This window comes from Coregonus clupeaformis, chromosome 12 (genome assembly GCF_020615455.1).
Source record: "Coregonus clupeaformis isolate EN_2021a chromosome 12, ASM2061545v1, whole genome shotgun sequence".
Classification (NCBI taxonomy): Eukaryota; Metazoa; Chordata; class Actinopteri; order Salmoniformes; family Salmonidae; genus Coregonus; species Coregonus clupeaformis.
Window position 1 is genome coordinate 60,698,139 of NC_059203.1, and position 19,745 is coordinate 60,717,883.

Genomic DNA, 19,745 nt, shown 5'->3' on the forward strand with positions numbered 1-19,745 from the left:
TCTTTAGATATTTTATTTCATTTATTGTGATGGGGAAGTCTAGAGGATTCTGCTTAGGCTTAATTGATTTTTCAAAATCCTCTAGTTTCTGTGTATCTCAGAGGGGTTTAGAGCCTTTATTTAAAATGTATTGTAAAGGTTTCCAAAGTACTTTCTCCAGATTGTTCCATTTTGAATAGCTAATTCTGTTTTATTGTTTTTCATGTTTTTGTATAATTCCCAGAATGAGTTTTGATCAATGGCCTCTTCAATTTGATTTATTTTGATATGCTTTTCTTTTTCGGAGTTTCTGCGGTTCCGGATTTCAGAGCATGTTCAGGATCCGCTACCGCTTCTCCATCTGAGACCGAGTCCTTTCAGCTGCTGCTCACTCACTCACTCCGTGATTCTGCTGCCACTTGCATGAAAGACAGTTCGAAGAAACGTATTGGTCTGTTGTAACCGTAATCTATTGCAAACATAAGCATGCACGACACAACAGGCAATCTAGCAATTGCATGTATTTTTTCAGGAGGGGAGTTAACCTACATGCAGTATATAGGCTATATGTAAGCAGCATATCAACCAAGCAAGACACAGACAGGGTGTCAATAGTGATTTAATGTGCAAACATTGGCTATTCGGAGGGAGTAATTTTTTCAGCAACTCTGGCTATATGGCAGCATAGAGATTACATCACACAAAACACTGACAGTTTTGCCCCAATGCAATGTGTAGGCTGCGTCTTGCTTGTGTTACGGCAATATCCGTTACAACAGCCAGAGAAGGTTGCAGCCTTCATAATATACACTGAACAAAGTGTTGGTCCCGTGTTTCATGAGCTGAAAATGTTTTTGTTGTTGCACACAACACAATGACACATATGTCTCAAGTTGAGGGAGCGTGAAATTGGCATGCTGACCGCAGGAATGTCCACCAGAGCTGTTGCCAGAGAATTTTATGTTTATTTCTCGACCATAAGCTGCCTGAATGTCGTTTTAGAGAATTTGGCAGTATGTCCAACCGGCCTCACATCCGCAGACCACGTGTAACCACGCCAGCATGAGGAGTATTTCTGTCTGTAATAAAGCCCTTTTGTGGGGAAAAACCCATTCTGATTGGCTAGGCCTGGCTCCCCAGTGGGTGGGCCTATGTCCTCCAAGGCCCACCATGGCTGCACCCCTACCCCGTCATGTGAAATCCATAGATTAGGGCCTAATGAATTTATTACATTTGACTGATTTCCTTAAATGAGCTGTAACTCAGTAAAATATTTGAAATTGTTGCATTTATTTTGGTTCGGTGTAAATATAATTTTGGAATGTTCGTTCCAATCGCTGCCAAGTTTTAATTTAATATTTTCAGAAATATGAAGCAGAGCTATGGGCTTCATCAAATTGGTTGAGGGTTCAGAAGAGGGTGAGTAAAGCATAGCTAGAGTAAAGAGAGAAATGTGAATGTGTGTGTAAAATAACACACGCGCCAAACTTGATTCGTCTCCTTAGTTTTGAGAAAGACGTTTCCAGTGGGGTTTGTATGCTTCCAGTGCATGTGAATAGTTAAGGTGCAATTCCTCATTGGTTGGCTTTCTGTGTTTTTTTGTTGGAGAGCGTTTGTAGAACTTTTCTGGAGGATATACATTCTTGGTCAATTTTTATTTTATTTGTTATGTTATTGTTTATCCTAACATTTGAAATTGAAGCCAATATTTCATATACATTATTGATGAATTTGGTTGCTGAATTTACTCCCTCTAGGTTAGGTTGTAAAGTAGTGGTTTAACATGGCAATTACAGTAAAACCTCAATTAATAGCCCAGGTGTTTATTTGCTTAAATCACTGAACACAACAGGCGTTTATTAGAGACGGGCTTCTATTTCCTTAAAGAGCGACTGCCCTTAAAAACCAACTAATCCCTTTGAAAACAGCCTATGTGGCATCGATATGAGTCAAATATTTATTATATTGTCAAAATGTGCTACAAAGTGTAAATAGGATCATTTTTGTCAAAGTCAGTCTCGTCTAAAACGGAGTTTGGAACCTCAGTGCGTCACAATGGGTAAATGTAAGGTTGGGTTTGGATTACAATTGTCAGCAAATGATGCATCTCCGCCCACTTCGCTTTCCTTCATTGAATGGGGCTCTGTTGTTTCATCGCCCTGAACCAACGCGTTCAAAGGATCACGGCCGTTTGAGCCTGAAAAGCGCTATACGGATTGACCAAGCAATGCATGCTTCCAGCTAGGTTGAAGCAGGATGGTGGAAACTTCGGTTTGCATGCCCTGCCGAAGGAATAGGTTGGAGGTCGTTGGTCCGCAGTGGTGGTAAGTATACCGGTAGCTAGACCATACTGCAGATTGCTGGTTATATATATATAATGTTATAATAATAATAATAGCTAGCTAGCTAGTTGGCTAACATTAGCCTACCTCAATACAACTTGGATTTGCCTTGGAAACACGATAACATTTCAAAAGAAGGCAAATAATAAGTAGGATAAAAAAATAAAAAAATTTAAATATGCATTTCCTGCACTCATTTGAGATCATTTCCACACTGCCACGTTAGGGCTGCGCGATATTGGCAAAACATTAGCGGCTAACACGATTTAGCTTAAACTTGGTAAGAAAAGACAAACTAGCTGTTTGCAGATGTAAGAAACACAAAGTAATAGTGTAATTTATATTAAGAAGCAAAGTGGAGACATCGTTGTCATCAACATTGTTGCATTGACCATGCAGACTGAACGCAAGTGTCTCGTGGTCAAGCAACAACAAATGCACTCCTTGAGTGATGGGGCGGGGCTAGGTCTGTGTGGAAAGTGGCATGGAGAGAGAGCAGAGAGGGATGACTCAAGTAGCAGTACAAACTATGAAAATGGACGTTACACACAGCATATCACATTTAACAAGCCAAACATTCAAATATAGAAGGTAAAGTAAAAACCCAAACTGGTCTGTGCAGCAATACCGGCATATAGTAGAATACGGTATACCACCCAGCCCTAGGATCAGGGAACTCCTGCTGTATAGGGGACACCACACAGTAATGTATGACCAGTGACATGTTTGCCAAGGTAGCCCAATTACCACCAGACAAAATGCCGATAGGCACAGTATTTGTATTGGCTGGGAATTAAAGATGAAAAGGTGCACATTGTTAATATTAGCAGAACACTGCTTCTATGGTATTATGTAAAGGTTGTTTATTTTACATGGACCTGTTACTACATTTGAATGTTATCAAAGCACTTACTTTAGAATATCTTGTTAATGTTACTCATTGTGTATTTATTCCTTATGTTATAATTTTTCTATTTTTCTCTCTGCATTGTTGGGAAGGGCCCGTAAGTAAGCATTTCACTGTTAGTCTACACTTGTTGTTTATGACGCATGTGACAAACAAAATTGGATTCGATTTTTAAAATGTAGCTACATAAATTCAGCAATTGCATTCTTGTCATATTACTCAGTAGGCTAATGACCTATTAAAAGCTTCCTCCGGCATCTCACTATACATCTGCCTGTAGTTATTGAACTCAACCTGCAAGAGGTTTGTTTGCTGTGATTGAGTGGGGGCAAACCGCTGTGGGCAAGGTTCTGACAGATGGGTGTGTCTTGGTGGTGGCAGGGACACACAAGAAACATCCACATCAAACCACACCTTCAAGCCAACTTGCGTTTGACTTCTGTCATGGCCGCCAGCATTTCTTGAGGGACAAGACAAAAAAAACGAGTCCAAATCAGCAGGTGCAGTTCCCCTTAAATGCACACAGCTTTTGCTCATTTGCTTAGTTAATTGTTTAATTCCAGCATTCACTTCCATCATTTTAATAAATTGCTTCATTCCTGCACTGTTATTTACATGCTCACATTTCTTTTGTCTTAGTATACCCCCCTAAACAATTGTTTTCCTTGACAATTATTATTCTCTTTGACTGTGCATTTGTCAGTTATTACTTTAGCCACTAGATGGAGATCAGTCGATTTCTAGGGTTCTGTACTGCTGAAGTTGACTGTTTTTGTGGATGTCAGTTAGATAGCAGTTCTCAGCTGCTAGCAGTTTATTAGTGGCTATTTAAAAACGGATGATATACATTTGTCATTACTGAATCATTTAATGTAACAAATCAAACATTAAACATCATAAACAATTCATGTTAACCTCAAACAATTCATTTAGACCCAGCATTTATTTGAAACAGCTGTTTATTTGCTGAAATGTGTGTCGTTGCCGGCTAATAGAGACTGCGTTTAATGGAAGTTTTACGTTTATTTTAGGATTATCCATGTTCAGTTTGAATTCCTCCATTTTGGTTTGTCCATTTAATGTTTGGAATTAGTAAATATAGTTTATCTACAGGTAGGGGGTTTGCTGATGGTTTGTCAGACTGTTGACAGTATAGCACCCTTTGGGAGTGGTCAGACAAAGGCATTGATTTATTTAGGTGGTACAGTTGAAGTCAGAAGTTTACATACACTTAGGTTGGAGTCATTAAAACTCGTTTTTCAACCACTCAACCACTCCACAGTGGGTCAGAAGTTTACATACACTAACTTGACTGAGCCTTTAAACAGCTTGGAAAATTCCAGAAAATGATGTCATGGCTTTAGAACGTTCCGATAGGCTAATTGACATCATTTGAGTCAATTGGAGGTGTACCTGTAGAAGTATTTCAAGGCCTACCTTCAAACTCAGTGCCTCTTTGGTTGACATCATGGGAAAATCAAAAAGAAATCAGCCAAGACCTCAGAACATTTTTTGTAGACCTCCACAAGTCTGGTTCATCCTTGGGAGCAATTTCCAAACGCCTGAAGGTACCACGTTCATCTGTACAAACAATAGTACGCAAGTATAAACACCATGGGACCACGCAGCCGTTATACCACTCAAGAAGGAGACACGTTCTGTCTCCTAGAGTTGAACGTACTTTGGTGCGAAAAGTGTAAATCAATCCCAGAACAACAGCAAAATACCTTGTGAAGATGCTGGAGGAATTTGGTATTTGGTCTAAGGTACTGCATCGCAGTGCTAGCTGTGCCACTAGAGATCCTGGTTCGAATCCAGGCTCTGTCGTAGCCAGCCGCGACCGGGAGACCCATGGGGCGGCGCACATTTGGCCCAGCGTCGTCCAGGATATGGGAGGGAATGGCCGGCAGGGATGTAGCTCAGTTGGTAGAGCATGGCGTTTGCAACGCCAGGGTTGTGGGTTCGATTCCCACGGTACACTCACTAACTGTAAGTCGCTCTGGATAAGAGCGTCTGCTAAATGATGTAAATGTAAATCTATATCGACATAACCTGAAAGGCTGCTCAGCAAGGAAGAAGCCACTGCTCCAAAACCACCATAAAAAAGCCAGACTACGGTTTGCAACTGCACATGGGGACAAAGATCATACTTTTTGGAGAAATGTCCTCTGGTCTGATGAAACAAATAGAACTGTTTGGCCATAATGACCATTGTTATGTTTGGAGGAAAAAGGGAGTCCTTGCAAGCCGAATAACACCATCCCAACTCTGAAGCACGGGGGTGGCAGCATCATGCTGTGGGGGGTGCTTTGCTGCAGGAGGGACTGGTGCACTTCACAAAATAGATGGCATCATGAAGAAGGAAAATTATGTGGATATATTGAAGCAACATCTCAAGACATCAGTCAAGAAGTTAAAGCTTGGTCGCAAATGGGTCTTCCAAATGGACAATGACCCAAAGCATACTTCCAAAGTTGTGGCAAAATGGCTTAAGGACAACAAAGTCAAGGTATTGGAGTGGCAATTTTGGACAGAACTAAACAGCGTGTGCGAGCAAGGAGGCCTACAAACTTGACTCAGTTACACCAGCTCTGTCAGGAGGAATGGGCCAAAATTCACCCAACTTATTGTGGGAAGCTTGTGGAAGGCTACCCGAAACATGTGACCCAAGTTAAACAATTTAAAGGCAATGCTACCAAATACTAATTGAGTGTAAACTTCTGACCCACTGGGAATGTGATGAAAGAAATAAAAGCAAAAATAAATCACTCTACTAATATTCTGACATTTCACATTCTTAAAATAAAGTGGTTATCCTAACTGACCTAAGACAGCGAATTTTTACTAGGATTAAATGTCAGGAATGATGAAAAACTGATTTTAAATGTATTTGGCTAAGGTGTATGTAAACTTCTGACTTCAACTGTATGTCTGTGATGGCGTAGTCCAGCACACTACATCCTAAAGCTGAGCAGAATGGAAATCTCCTGAGAGAATCTACTGCCGTTCACAATGTAGAAACCCAAGCTTTTACAGCGGTGCACCACCCGTTTCCCACTTGTTAACTGCACTGTTACTATTGTTTCTGTTAGTTGTATTTAATGTAGGGTATTTCCAAATGTGCGCATTCCATTGAATGTCAACGTAATCAATTTCTTTCCCCGTTCTGGCATTTAAATCCCCACATATCAGGACAGAATCCATTGACAAGAAGTGAATGGATTGTTTTATAAAAGCAAGCCTATTTGAAATAAGGGGATTCGGTTGGTGGTATGTAGATTGCACATAGGTAAAGTATTTGGGATGGAATTATTTAATCTATTTTAATCTATTAAAAATCGATGACTGTTGTAACTGGTGTTAGTACATTTCTCTCTCTCCCTTTCTCTTACACACTTTATACTCACCTTCTTTCCCCCCCTGCAGTCTCTCCACTATCACTAAGGCAGTTCTATTCATCCGTAGGGCTACAGTAAAGTTGTTATGTCCTGTATTTTAACTCTCCTAGTAAATCTACCACTGGCTTGATTCTTAAAATGTGTGATCGGGGGAGAGATAATAATGATAATGCATATTTAATTAATTATTTACATAGTGTCACGAACTGACTCAATGTTCGTAAACAAAAGGGAGACAACGTGGAGACAAGGAATACCAAAATATATATTTATTAACTAAAGTAAACTAAGTATAATTAACAATGGGGTGTGTAATCAGTAATCAGTAGTGTAAGTGAGTGTTTTGCATGCATAAATGTAATAATGTAAGGTGTTGAAAGGTGCCAAAGCAAACAACCAAAAAGCCACAAAAATACCACAACAAAAATCTATCAAGGTGTCTGCATGGAGAGAGTCTCCTCAATGAATGTGGAAGAGGTCCATTTATCCTGGAACACACCCAAGCCCAGGTGTTTCCCATGTAGCTGACGACCCTCCCAACTCCGCCCACCGGCATCCTAATAAGGCAACAAGAGCAAAGAGAGAGAATACGGCAGACAGAGTGGAAGGGTCGTCACCCCCCCCCCATAAAACCTGGGACCAACAAGGACCCCGGAACAACGTACCGGCCTCTGCGTCCCAAATTAACAAGTTGTTACATGTTCACACCTCCACTTGCCCCAGCCAACATCTTCCTCCCCAGACCTCAGCATCCTAAACATTCAGGAACAGGGCGCACGAGAGAGCGCATCAGCAATCACGTTATCAGTCCCCCAGATGTGCCGCACATCTAGATGGAAGGATTGTAAAAATAAACACCATCTCATTATCCTCTGATTAGGACACATCATGGACCTCAAAAAGATGAGAGGGTTATGGTTGGTGTAGACCACAATAGGTTCTACTCCCGACCCGACATACACTTCGAAGTGTTGCAGCGCCCATATGAGTGCTAGCGCTTCTTTTTCAATGACCGAATAGTTCAACTGATAATGGTTTAACTTTTTGGAAAATAAACTAACAGGCCTCTCAACCCCAGACACATCTGCTTGCAGCAAACTGCACCTGCCCCCACATGACTAGCATCCACCTGCAAGGTAAATGACAAATTCACACGAGGAGCAGCCAGCACCAGAGTTGAGGTAAGCAACCTCTTTGCATCTTCAAAAGCCTGTTGACAACGAGACGACCATACGTACACAGCCTTAGCTTTCAGCAAATCTGTCAAGGGAGCGACCACAGTAGAGAAGTTCCTACAAAAACCACGATAGTACCCAATCATTCCCAAGAAACGCATCAGTTCCTTTTTAGTAGTTGGTGGTGGAAAAGCATCAATAGCTACCACTTTAGCCCGAACAGGATGCACTTCACCCTGCCCAACGACCTTGCCCAACCACCTTTCCAAGGTATGTAACAGTCGCCTGAGTAAACTCACATTTAGCCAAATTTATCGTGAGGCGACCCGCAGCCAGACGTTCGAACAAGGCTTGAATACGGGACAGATGTTCCTCCCAAGTATCTGCATATATCACTACATCGTCCAGATAAACAGCGCACCCGGCCAGACCAGAGACAACCCTGTTCATAAGTCGCTGAAAAGTGGCAGGTGCATTACGCAGGCCGAAACTCATAACCGAATACGAGTACAGACCAAAAGGTGTAATAAAGGCAGAGATTTCACGTGCCCTACTCGTCAGTGGCACCTGCCAATAGCCCTTTAACAGCTCAAATTTGCTCACAAACTTAGCTGCGCCGGCTTGATCAACGCAGTCCTCCATCTGAGGAAGAGGAAATGAATCTGGCTTAGTGACATCGTTTACCTTACGGTAGTCCGTACAAAATCTGATTGTTCCATCCGATTTACTGACCAAGATACAGGGAGAAGCCCAACTGGAGAAAGAAGGCTCTGCTATTTTACTCTCCAGCATGTACCTGACCTCAGCATCCAGACAACGCAGTTTCTCTGAAGAAACTCTATAGAACCGTTGACGAATGGGGTCAGCATCTCCAATGTCAATATCATGTTCTATTAAGTTTGTACGTGTAGGTGTATTAGAAAACAAACCTGGAAATCTCAGTATCAGACCAACCATCTCTTTCCTACCATCAACAGGTAGATGAGTAAGAAGGCTATTTAAAATCTCCAGTGTCTCTGAATTTTTCAATCTACCCTGCAGTATGCAATCGTCGGGACCAGAAACATCTTCCTCCTCACGCACAGACCTAGCATGACCAGAATCCAGGGAAATAACAGTGTCAGCCAAAAGAACAGTTTTACCGTCCTCTGTAGACTCCCACTGTTCAGTCTCAGAGGAACGTGCATAATAGGGTTTTAACAAATTGACATGGCACAGTTGGTGTGCTTTCCTCCGTTCTGGAATGGCAACTAGATTATTTTGCTCAGTGTACTGGAGCACCACTGTATATGGACCTTGAAACTTGGCTTGAAAAGGAGAACCAACAAGAACCTGATCACCTGGACTAAAGTGACGAGGCTCAGCTCGGCGATCAAATATGCTCTTCATCCTGTCCTGTGAAGATGATAGCTTCTCTTTAGCCATTTCACCAGCGGCATACAAGCGTCACTGAAAAATCACACACATATGATAACAGGGACTGGGAAGGCTCGGGAGACTTCCAGTCATCCTGGAGAACAGATAAAAGCCCACGCACCCTATGTCCAAACACAAGGTCATTTGGACTAAAACCTGTGCTCTCCTGTGAAACCTCCCTAGCGGCTAACAGTAACCAAGGCAACCCTTCCTCCCAATCCTTATCCATCTCAGTACAATAAGCTCTCAACAAAGACTTAAGTGTTTGATGGAAACGTTCCAGTGCTCCTTGACTTTGCGCATGATAGGCACTAGACAAGTTGTGTTTACAGTTTCTCAATTGTTCACACACAAATACTGGTACGTGAGACACAATGACCACAACATGTAACTCATGCACCAATCCCCTGAAACAATTCTGCTAAACTACAAGCACAATTCCTGCTTTATACTCAAATTGCAGTTCTACAACACACTTTTTTCAAAACACTTCACACAAATCTTTGCATTTGGCACAATTTTCATGCAGAAAATCTCTTGTTTTCACAATGAACACACTGCCATTCAAATATGCACACTGACTCATCACATGGGCAAACACCTGTCACACAGTTTTACAATTAGCAATCAGAGCTTTAGCATAAAAGGGCAACAGGTGAGCTCTTCTGTTTTGGAGCAATACAATTTTTGGAACTTGCCAATTTGCAAAGAAGAGAGTCGGGGCAGATGTGCAAACGCTTTTCTCCTTGCGGAGATGGCGGATTCAAAGAACTACAGGGCGATTCCCAGGATGGGGATTGCTAATGCGATAAGGTTCGCATGGAGGGAGAAGGAGATGGAGCCCTTTGGAAGGGAGACGTTCGGGAGGACCATACTTATGGGGGTCCTGAAGCTGGAGGTAAAGGACGTGTTGTGCCTCCAGGCGAATCCCCTGGAAGGGGCATATGATGTCGTGCTACACACAGAGGGGAAGCATGACGAGGTCATGGGAAGGGTGAAGGTGGTCGAGAAGGCTAGACCCATGTGCCACTATGAAGTGGCGAGCCTGGCAAAGAACAGTTTCAGAGTGGTGACGGTTAACATGTTTAACCCGCATGTGAAGGAAGAGGAGGTGAGGGCCTTTCTGGGGAGGTACATGGACAATGTCTCCTCAGCAAGGCTCCTCAAGGACACGCTCCGGTTCTGGAACGGGAGGAGGAGTTTCCAGGCCTTATTGAAGGAAGACCCAGGGGGCCTGGGGGGGTACCTTCATCCTCCAGCACTGTTTTCCCTTGGGGCTGATAGGGGGACATTATTTTATGCCCGTCAGCCTCCGTTCTGCAGACGCTGCATGACGTATGGACATAATTTCGCCTCATGTGGAGGGAGGAAGTGCAGGGTGTGTGGGTCAGGGGCGCACCAGGATCAGCACATCTGTGGAGGGACTGCACGGCTCGCCACAAGTCGTATGCAGCGGCTGCAGGGGGGGGGGAGCAGGTGCAGGAGAGAGGGATGGGGGAGGAAGTGGAGAGGGAGTTCCAGACCCGAGCCAAGGGCCAGAGGGAAGTCCGGCTGCAACAGAGGAGGCGCCGGGAAAAGAGGAGGACGGGCAGAGGACGGCAGGAGAGGCGGGAACGGCGACGGCGACGGAGACAGAGGGGAGAGTGGGAGAGGAGGTGCCAGAGGCGGAGGAGCGGGAGGAGGTCAGAGAGGTGCCGGCCACAGCCCTGGAAGGAGAGGAGAAGGGGAGAGGAGCGATGTCAGGGGGGGAATAGGGAGAGAGCGAGAGAAGGGGAGGAGGAGCTGAGGGAGATGAGGGAGGAGCTGGGGGTTAGGGGGGTTATGGTTTCCCCGCTGCCGGTTTTGACGAAGAAGAGAGGGAAGAGGAGGGGGAGGTCTGGGGATAGGAAGAGGGAGATGGGCGGGGGGGAAGAGGGGGAGGCGAAGCGAGTAATGGGAGAGAAGGGGGGAGTGGGGGAAGAAGCTCCCACAGCGCTGACCCCTCCCAATGCACAACTGCCGGGGTCACCCACTGGGGGGTGGCAGGGGGGGGGCAGAGGACGCTGGATCCCCGGTGCTCTTTCCAACCGTTTTCGGGGTTGATGGGATGGTGGAGGATGGTGGTGAGCCCAGGGATCAGGGAACCCGGGAGCCGAACACCATTCCGGCATTCTGGGCTGGGGAGATGGAGGAGAGTGGGGGGACACCTGAAGGGGGGTCGGAGGCACCGCTGGAGGAGATGGAGCAGGGGAGCATCAGGTGAGCCTCCTGTTTTGGTTTTTGAGTTTTGGGGAATAGTATTGTGTGATGTGTAAAATGTATTATGGCAGGGGTTATTTTTGTTATGGTAAATGTGAGGGGAATAAGGGAGGGTGTTAAGAGAAGGGCGGTTTTCGGGTATTTAGAGGGGGTGGGTTTTGATGTTTGTTTTATACAGGAGGTTCACCTAAGGGATAGTGGGGATGTTTTAAGGTTTAGGAGGGAGTGGGACAAGGGAGAGTCGGTGTGGGGCATAGGGGGGGGGTTCATTCATCAGGGGTGGGGATTCTGTGTGGGAATAGGGAGGTGAAGGTGGAGGGCACTTTTGTGGGAATGCAGGGTAGGGTACTGGGAGCGGATGTCACGATAAGGGAGAGTAGGTATAGGGTTATTGTGGTGTACGGGCCACAGCTGGCAACGGGCAGGAGGGAGATGGTGGACTGCCTGGAGCCGCTGTGTGCTACAAATAGACACTTGGTGATAGGGGGGATTTCAATGTAGATTTAGGGAGGGGGAGGGATAGTAGTGCAGGAGCCGTCGCCGGACTAATGGCAAGCCATGGTCTGGTGGATGGGGGCCTGCACACTGTTCCGGCGATGGCATGGCCAACATGGCGCAACTCTAGGGGGGTTGAGCGGAGGCTCGACTATATTTTCCTATCTAGGTCTCTGGGTCAGTTGTCTGGGCGCTTGTTGCCTGTGTTCTTTTCGGACCACGACGGGGTGCTCCTGCAGGTGGGGGCACCAGTCTGCCTCTTCGGTAGGGGGTACTGGAAGTTAGAACGGGAGGTGCTGGATGGGCAGGCTTTCGTCAACGCTTTTGTAGATTTTTTTAGGGGGCTTGAAGGCCTCCGGTCCATGTGTGAGGGGGTGTTAGAGTGGTGGGAAATAGTGAAGGTGAGGATGAGGGTTTTTATAATAGGACAGTGGAAGAAGAAAAAGAGGGAGGAAAGGAGGGAGGTGGATCATATCCAGAGGCTGCTAGAACTCGAGCTTGAGGCAGGCAACCTCGGCGGGTCGGCAGACTGGGAGAGATCCGCTGCCCTAAAGGCGCAGCTAAGGAAGGTGCATGAGCGGAAGGCTCGCGCTTTCTTGATGCGGGCGCGTAGTGGTTTTATAGAACACGACGAAACATGTTCGGCCGTGTTCTTTAAATCAGTAAGGGAAAGGCAGAGTAGGAAGGTAATGTATGGGGTTAGGGAAGAAAGCGGTAGAGTAGTGAGAGAGACGGAGGAAATGGTCAAGGTGACCACGGAGCATTTCCAAGGTTTCTTTCAAGAGAAGGCAGTAGATGTAGAGCAGGGGGATGTGTTTTTAGAACACCTGTCCCAGCAAGTGCCGGAGGACAAGAGAAAAGCAATGGAGGTTGAGAGCGCCCTCAGGAGGATGGGAAAAGGGAAGGTGCCCGGGATGGATGGGCTGCCGGCTGAGTTTTACCTCAAGTTTTGGGGTATACTTGGGCCAGTAGTCCTCGAAGTCTTGAAGGCCATCCTCGAGACAGGGGTCCCGGGGGGATCGATGGCCGTAGGTGTGCTGTCACTTCTGTACAAGAAGGGGGATGCCACAGATCTCGGCAACTGGCGGCCGTTGACCATGCTGTGCGTAGACTACAAGCTACTTGCGAAGGTTCTAGCGGACCGGTTGCGCACAGCCCTTCCCTACGTCGTCCATGAGGATCAGACGTGTGGGATAGAGGGACTCTCTATTCGGTGGAACCTGAGTTTGATCAGGGACTCCAATGATTGGGCAGAGGATAGAGGGCTGTCGCTAATGGTAGCAGCACTCGACCAGGCTAAAGCCTTTGATCGAGTGAATAGATCTTTTTTCTTTTCAGGGTGTTAGGCAGGTTAGGTTTCGGGGAGAAGTATATAGGGTGGATCCGTGCTTTATATGTTGAAGCAGGGTGCCGGGTGAACGTAAACGGTCACATGGGTGATGTTTTTGACCTTGAGTCTGGGGTCAGGCAGGGGTGCCCGCTCTCGGCACTCCTCTTCGTTCTGTACATGGAGCCTTTGGGGGCTGCCATTAGGGCAGACACAGGGGTGGAGGGCATGCTAATCCCTGGAAGCGGTGGGCTGCATGTTAAGATGACCCAGTACGCAGACGACACTTCCTTGTTGCTATGCAAGGACTCGTGCCTGACTAGGTCCCTTGCCATCATAGGGGAATTCACCCGAGCGTCGGGAGCGGTCCTCAATCACGCTAAGTCATCCATTAAGTATTTCGGAAGATGGCGTGGGAGGACGGATGTGCCTGGGGGGTTATCTCTCTGTAGTGGGACCCTGAAGATTCTATGGGTCCTTTTTGAGACCTCTGACTCAGCGACGCTGAACTGGAACAGGTGCATCGCAGTGGTGCAGAGGAAGGTGGGGATGTGGAGGGCTAGGTCATTGTCTTTTATAGGCAAGGTCCTGGTCCTCAAGGTGGATGTGTTGCCATCACTATTGTATATGGCGTACGTCTACCCATTGCCAGAGAGTCTGAGAGTGCCTCTAGTGAGGCTGGTGTTCCAGTTAATGTGGGGTGGCAGGCAAGAGTATGTCGCGAGGGTACGCATGCTCTGTCCCATCGGGGAGGGAGGTAGGGGGGTACCACATTTTACCCTCAAGCTGGATTCAATTTTTGTTTCATATTTGTTGACTGAGCTGGCTCATCCAGTAATACACCCGTCTGGTTACCTCCTGCGGGTGTTCTTCTCTTACCAGGCGAGAAGCGTAATGGTGTGGACTAACACGGGTCCTCGGGCGGAACAGCTGCCGTCGCACTTTGGCTATGCGGCCAAGTGGCTGCGTGGTCACCCCGAGGTTGAAGTTGCCCGAGTAGGTTTAGATCACAGGCACATGTACGAGGAGGTGAGACGGGGAGGGTGTCCCGAGCCGGTATTGGGTATCCCGGCTGTGGTTTGGGAAGGAGTGCAGGTGCGAGGTCTGGATAACAGGCTCAAGGACCTGAATTGGTTGAGCCTCCATAAGGGCTTGCCCGTACGTTCCATCTTGTACGGGCATGGCTTGACTCGATCCCCCACCTGCCCAAGGCCAACTTATGGCGGGGAGGAGACGGTGCACCATGTTTTTTGGGACTGTGCTTTCGCCGGGGTAGTGTGGGCTAGGGCATAGGGTCTGATAGGCAGGGTGAGAGGGGATTTTGTGGTTACATGGGCTAGGGTAGAGAGAGGGGTAGGGAGAGCGAGGGGGACGGTTAGGGACAGGTTTCTGCTCTGGCTTCTCATAAGCCTCTTTAAACAGGGTTTGTGGGAGGCTAGGCAGAAATTGGAAAGGACAGGGGGAGAAGGGGGTGTGGAGGGGATAGTGAGGAGGGTGGAGAGAAATTTGAGGGGGAGGATGAAGGGAGAGGAGAAGAAGTGGGGGCAGCATGCTGCTCAGGAGAGGTGGAAGGGGGGTTTAGGATTAGTGTAGAGGGGTAGGGAGGAAGGTGTGAGGGTGTGTTTTTGTGGCTGGGAAAAAGGGGAGGGAAGGTGCTCCCCTGAGGTGTATTTAGTGTTATAGTTTGTGGTGGTATATATGATGTGATTTTTGTTTGTTTTTACATAGTCCTATGTTGCTCAGTGGGTAGAGCATGGCGTTTGTAACGCCATGGTAGTGGGTTCGGACCCCGAGGCCGCCCACGTAAAATGTAAGCACGCATGACGGTAAGTAAAGCGTCTGCTAAATGGCATAGTATTTTGATTATTATTGTTGGGATATGGTTGGGTCGGTATACATGATGTGAATTTTTTCTTATTTTTCGTAGTCCTATGTGGCTCAGTGGGTAGAGCATGGCGTTTGTAACGCCATGGTAGTGGGTTCGGTCCCTGGGGCCGCCCACATGTAAAATGTATGCAAGCATGACGGTAAGTACAGCGTCTGCTAAATGGCATAGTGTTTTATTTTTATGATGGGGTTGTTGGTTGGTTGGTTAATAGTGATGGGGTGGTGGAAAGAGGAGGGTGAGAGGATACTGGAGTGAGTATGGTGTGGCGTGATGCAAATATTGTATGGAAATGAAATTATTTATGATGTATGGTTTTTGTACGTTTTTAATAAAAACCCTTAAATCAGAGCCAGAGGAGTGAGAGTAAGAGGAGGAGGATGGGGAGGACGAGGACGAGGAAGGCCAAGGACCGTAATCTCTGATGAGATCCGAGCCACTTTGGTTGATCATGTGGTCAACCATGGTCTAACAATGAGGGAGGCTAGGCAAAGAGTACAGCCACATTTGAGCAGGTACACTGTAGCATCCATCATCCGGACATTCCGAAATGAGAATAGGTAAGAAATCTACTCTCACTAGAAAATTGCAGTACTGCATATCAATACAGTACTCAATGAGTACAGTAGTACAGTATTGCCTGTGGACTGTTCTGTAGGACTGTAAAAATAAAGTATGTTTCAAGTATTTGGGAAATGTATTTCTAGTTTGTATTTACAGCATTTTACTATTTGTTTGGCAGAACTGAAAGATTACCAACACAAGGTGGTCTGGAACGTGTTCTGTCTCCTGAACAGGAAACTGAAATAATGAACATGGTCCTAGAAAATAACGCCATAACATTACGGCAAATACAAAGAAAAAGAATAGAAAACAATGAGATATTTCAAAATATTGATAGGGCAAGCTTATCAACACTGGACTGTGTCTTGCGCAGAAATAATCTCAGGATGAAGCAGGTCTACAGGGTGCCATTTGAACGCAGTTCAGAAAGAGTCAAAGAATTGCGATAACTATGTGCAAGTGAGTCCTATACAATCCCACAATTGATGCATACTCTCAACACTGTATAAATTATACATATTTCAGTCTTGTAATCATAATGATTGTGCTTCACAATAGTGACCACTCCATGTCGATTTCTGATATTGTCATGTGTGTTTCAGAGAGTCCTTGAGCTAGAGGTGGCTGCAGTGGAGCACCAGTTCATCTTCATTGATGAGGTTGGATTCAACCTCACAAAAAGACGAAAGAAGGGAAGGAATATCATCGGCCAGCGTGCCATTGTTCAAGTCCCTGGCCAGCGCGGAGGGAACATCACAATGTGTGCAGCGATTACCCACCACGGCGTCATCCATCACCATGCTACCCTTGGCCCCTACAACACCGCCCATCTGATCACATTCCTGGACACCCTACACAACACACTCATTCCACCAGATCAGGTAGATGGCCCAGAGCAGCTCAGGTACGTTGTCATTTGGGACAACGTAAGTTTCCACAGGGCTGCTCTGGTTCGTAACTGGTTCACTGCCCACCCACGCTTTTTAGTTGTTTTTCTCCCTCCATATTCTCCATTCCTCAATCCTATTGAGGACATTTTTTCTGCCTGGAGATGGAAAGTGTATGACCGAAATCCACAAACGCGTATACCTCTTCTCCAAGCTATGGAAGACGCATGTGGAGATATAGCAGCTGATGCTTTTCATGGCTGGAATCGCCACGCTAGGCGATATTTCCCCTGCTGCTTGGCCAGGGAAAACATTGCTTGTGATGTGGATGAGGTGCTGTGGCCAGACCGCAACAGAAGAGAGGACGCAGCAGTTTTTTTTACTGTAACTGTATACATTAAATTATTCTGTTTTGTATGTAGACCACTGTATGTGCAACTTTGTGTACATTGTTTTTGTGGGAAAAATGAAATATATTTGTTACCGTGTATTTGTGTGTTCTGAGTATAAAAACAATATTCTCAAATATTTTACAACACACTTATGTATGTACTGTCTGCAGTAATGGCAACACTGAACCAAAAAAAGGCCTAAGTCATTATGATGAATGGAGAAGTGTTTTCCATTCTGTCACGGATTCTGCCGAGGCTGCTCCTCCTCCTTGCTCGGGCAGGCTTCGGCGTTCGTCGTCCCCGGAGTACTAGCTGCTGCCGTTCGATGTTATCGGTGTCTGTTTAGTTTTGTCTGTATTGTTTACACATGTTCGTCATTATGTTTGATTGTTGCCCTTATATTACCCCTGTCTCTCATCGGGATATTGTGTGATTGTTTTCCCTTCACGTATGTCATTAGTGAGCGGGTTATTTCCTCCCTGCGTGGAGTTATTTCTGTGTTCTATTGTTCAGTATTGGATTAAAGTACGTATCCGAGAGTTCTGTGTCCTGCGCCTGACTTCTTCAACCGCATCTCACCGACAGCCGTGACAGAATCACACACCACAACATGGAGTCAGCAGGAGCGACGGCACCGACCGGATCACTCGAGGAGCGCGTCCTACAACAGGCAGCGATGCTTCAAAATCTTGGTGCCGCCATGGATAACGTGATGAACACTTTGGGACGATGGGAGAGAGGAGGTTTGCCCACACCTCCTCCAACGATACCACCACCATCGGCTACTCCTATCGTCTCACATCCGGAGTCCAGTGGGATTCGGCTCTCGCTCCCGAGGGCTTATGATGGCACCGCAGCCGGGTGTCAGGGTTTCCTTCCACCATAATTAGCAAATAAATTCATTAAAAATCCTACAATGTGATTTTCTGGAATTTTTTTTCTCCATTTTGTCTGTCATAGTTGACGTGTACCTATGATGAACATTACAGGCCTCTCTCATCTTTTTAAGTGGGAGAACTTGCACAATTGGTGGCTGACTAAATACTTTTTTCCCCCACTGTATATCCCAGGGTCACAGAACGTTGAGGCAGACGCCCTGTCCCGACGATATGACACAGAGGAGAGGTCCATTGAGCCCACTCCCATACTACCGGAGTCTTGTCTAGTGGCACCGGTGGTGTGGGAGGTCGACACGGAAATCGAGCGGGCATTACGTACCGACCCTACTCCCCCAGAGTGTCCAGAGGGACGGAGGTATGTGCCGCTCGAGGTCCGTGACCGACTGATTTATTGGGCTCACACGTCACCCTCCTCTGGTCTTCCTGGTATTGGTCGGACGGTGCACTGTCTTAGCGGGAAGTACTGGTGGCCCACCTTAGCCAGGGACGTGAGGGTTTACGTTTCTTCCTGCTCGGTGTGCGCCCAGCGTAAGGCGCCTAGACACCTGCCCAGAGGGAAGTTACAACCTCTCCCCGTTCCACAACGGCCGTGGTCTCACCTGTCGGTGGATTTTGTCACGGACCTTCCCCCCTCCCAGGGGAATACCACGATCTTGGTCGTTGTGGATCGGTTTTCTAAGGCCTGCCGTCTCATCCCTATGCCAGGTCTTCCTACAGCCCTACAAACGGCCGAAGCCCTGTTTACTCACGTTTTCCGGCACTACGGGGTGCCTGAGGATATAGTGTCTGATCGGGGTCCCCAGTTCACCTCTAGAGTGTGGAGGGCGTTTATGGAACGTTTGGGGGTCTCGATCAGCCTTACCTCGGGTTTTCACCCTGAGAGTAATGGGCAGGTGGAGAGAGTAAACCAAGATGTGGGTAGGTTTCTGAGGTCCTACTGCCAGGACCGGCAGGAGGAGTGGTCGGGGTATATTCCCTGGGCAGAGATAGCCCAAAACTCACTCCGCCACTCCTCCACTAATCTTACTCCTTTCCAGTGTGTGTTGGGCTTTCAGCCGGTTCTGGCACCCTGGCATCAGAGCCAGATCGAGGCTCCTGCGGTGGATGAATGGTTTCGGCGCTCGGAGGAGACATGGAACGCTGCGCATGTCCATCTGCAGCGGGCCATCAGACGCCAAAAGGCGAGCGCCGATCGCCACCGCAGTGAGGGTCCGGTTTATGCACCGGGAGTTAGGGTCTTGCTCTCGACCAGAAACCTGCCCCTTCACCTGCCCTGCCGGAAGCTGAGCCGGCGGTTTGTGGAGCCATTTAAAGTCCTGAGGAGATTGAACAAGGTATTTTATAGGTTAAAGCTGCCTATTAATTATCGCATTAACCCCTCGTTCCATGTGTCTCTCCTCAGGCCGGTGGTAGCTGGTCCACTCCAGGAGAATGAGGTACGAGAGGCCCCTCTCCGCCCCCACTAGACATCGAAGGGGTTCCGGCGTACTCAGTCCGTTCCATCGTGGATTCGAGGCGTCGGATGGGGGGTCTGCGGTCCGGAGGAACGGTGCTGGGTCCCTAGGAGGGACATCCTAGATCCCTCCCTGTTGACAGAGTTCCACCGGAGTCATCCGACTCGCCCTGCTCCGCGTCCTCCTGGCCGTCCCCGAGGCCGGGGTCGGCGCACGGCTGGAGCCGCGCATCAGGGGGGGGGTACTGTCACAGATTATGCCGATGCTGCTCCTCCTCCTTGCTCGGGCAGGCTTCGTCGTTCGTTGTCCCCGGAGTACTAGCTGCTGCCGTTCGATGTTATCGGTGTCTGTTTAGTTTTGTCTGTATTGTTTACACCTGTTCGTCAT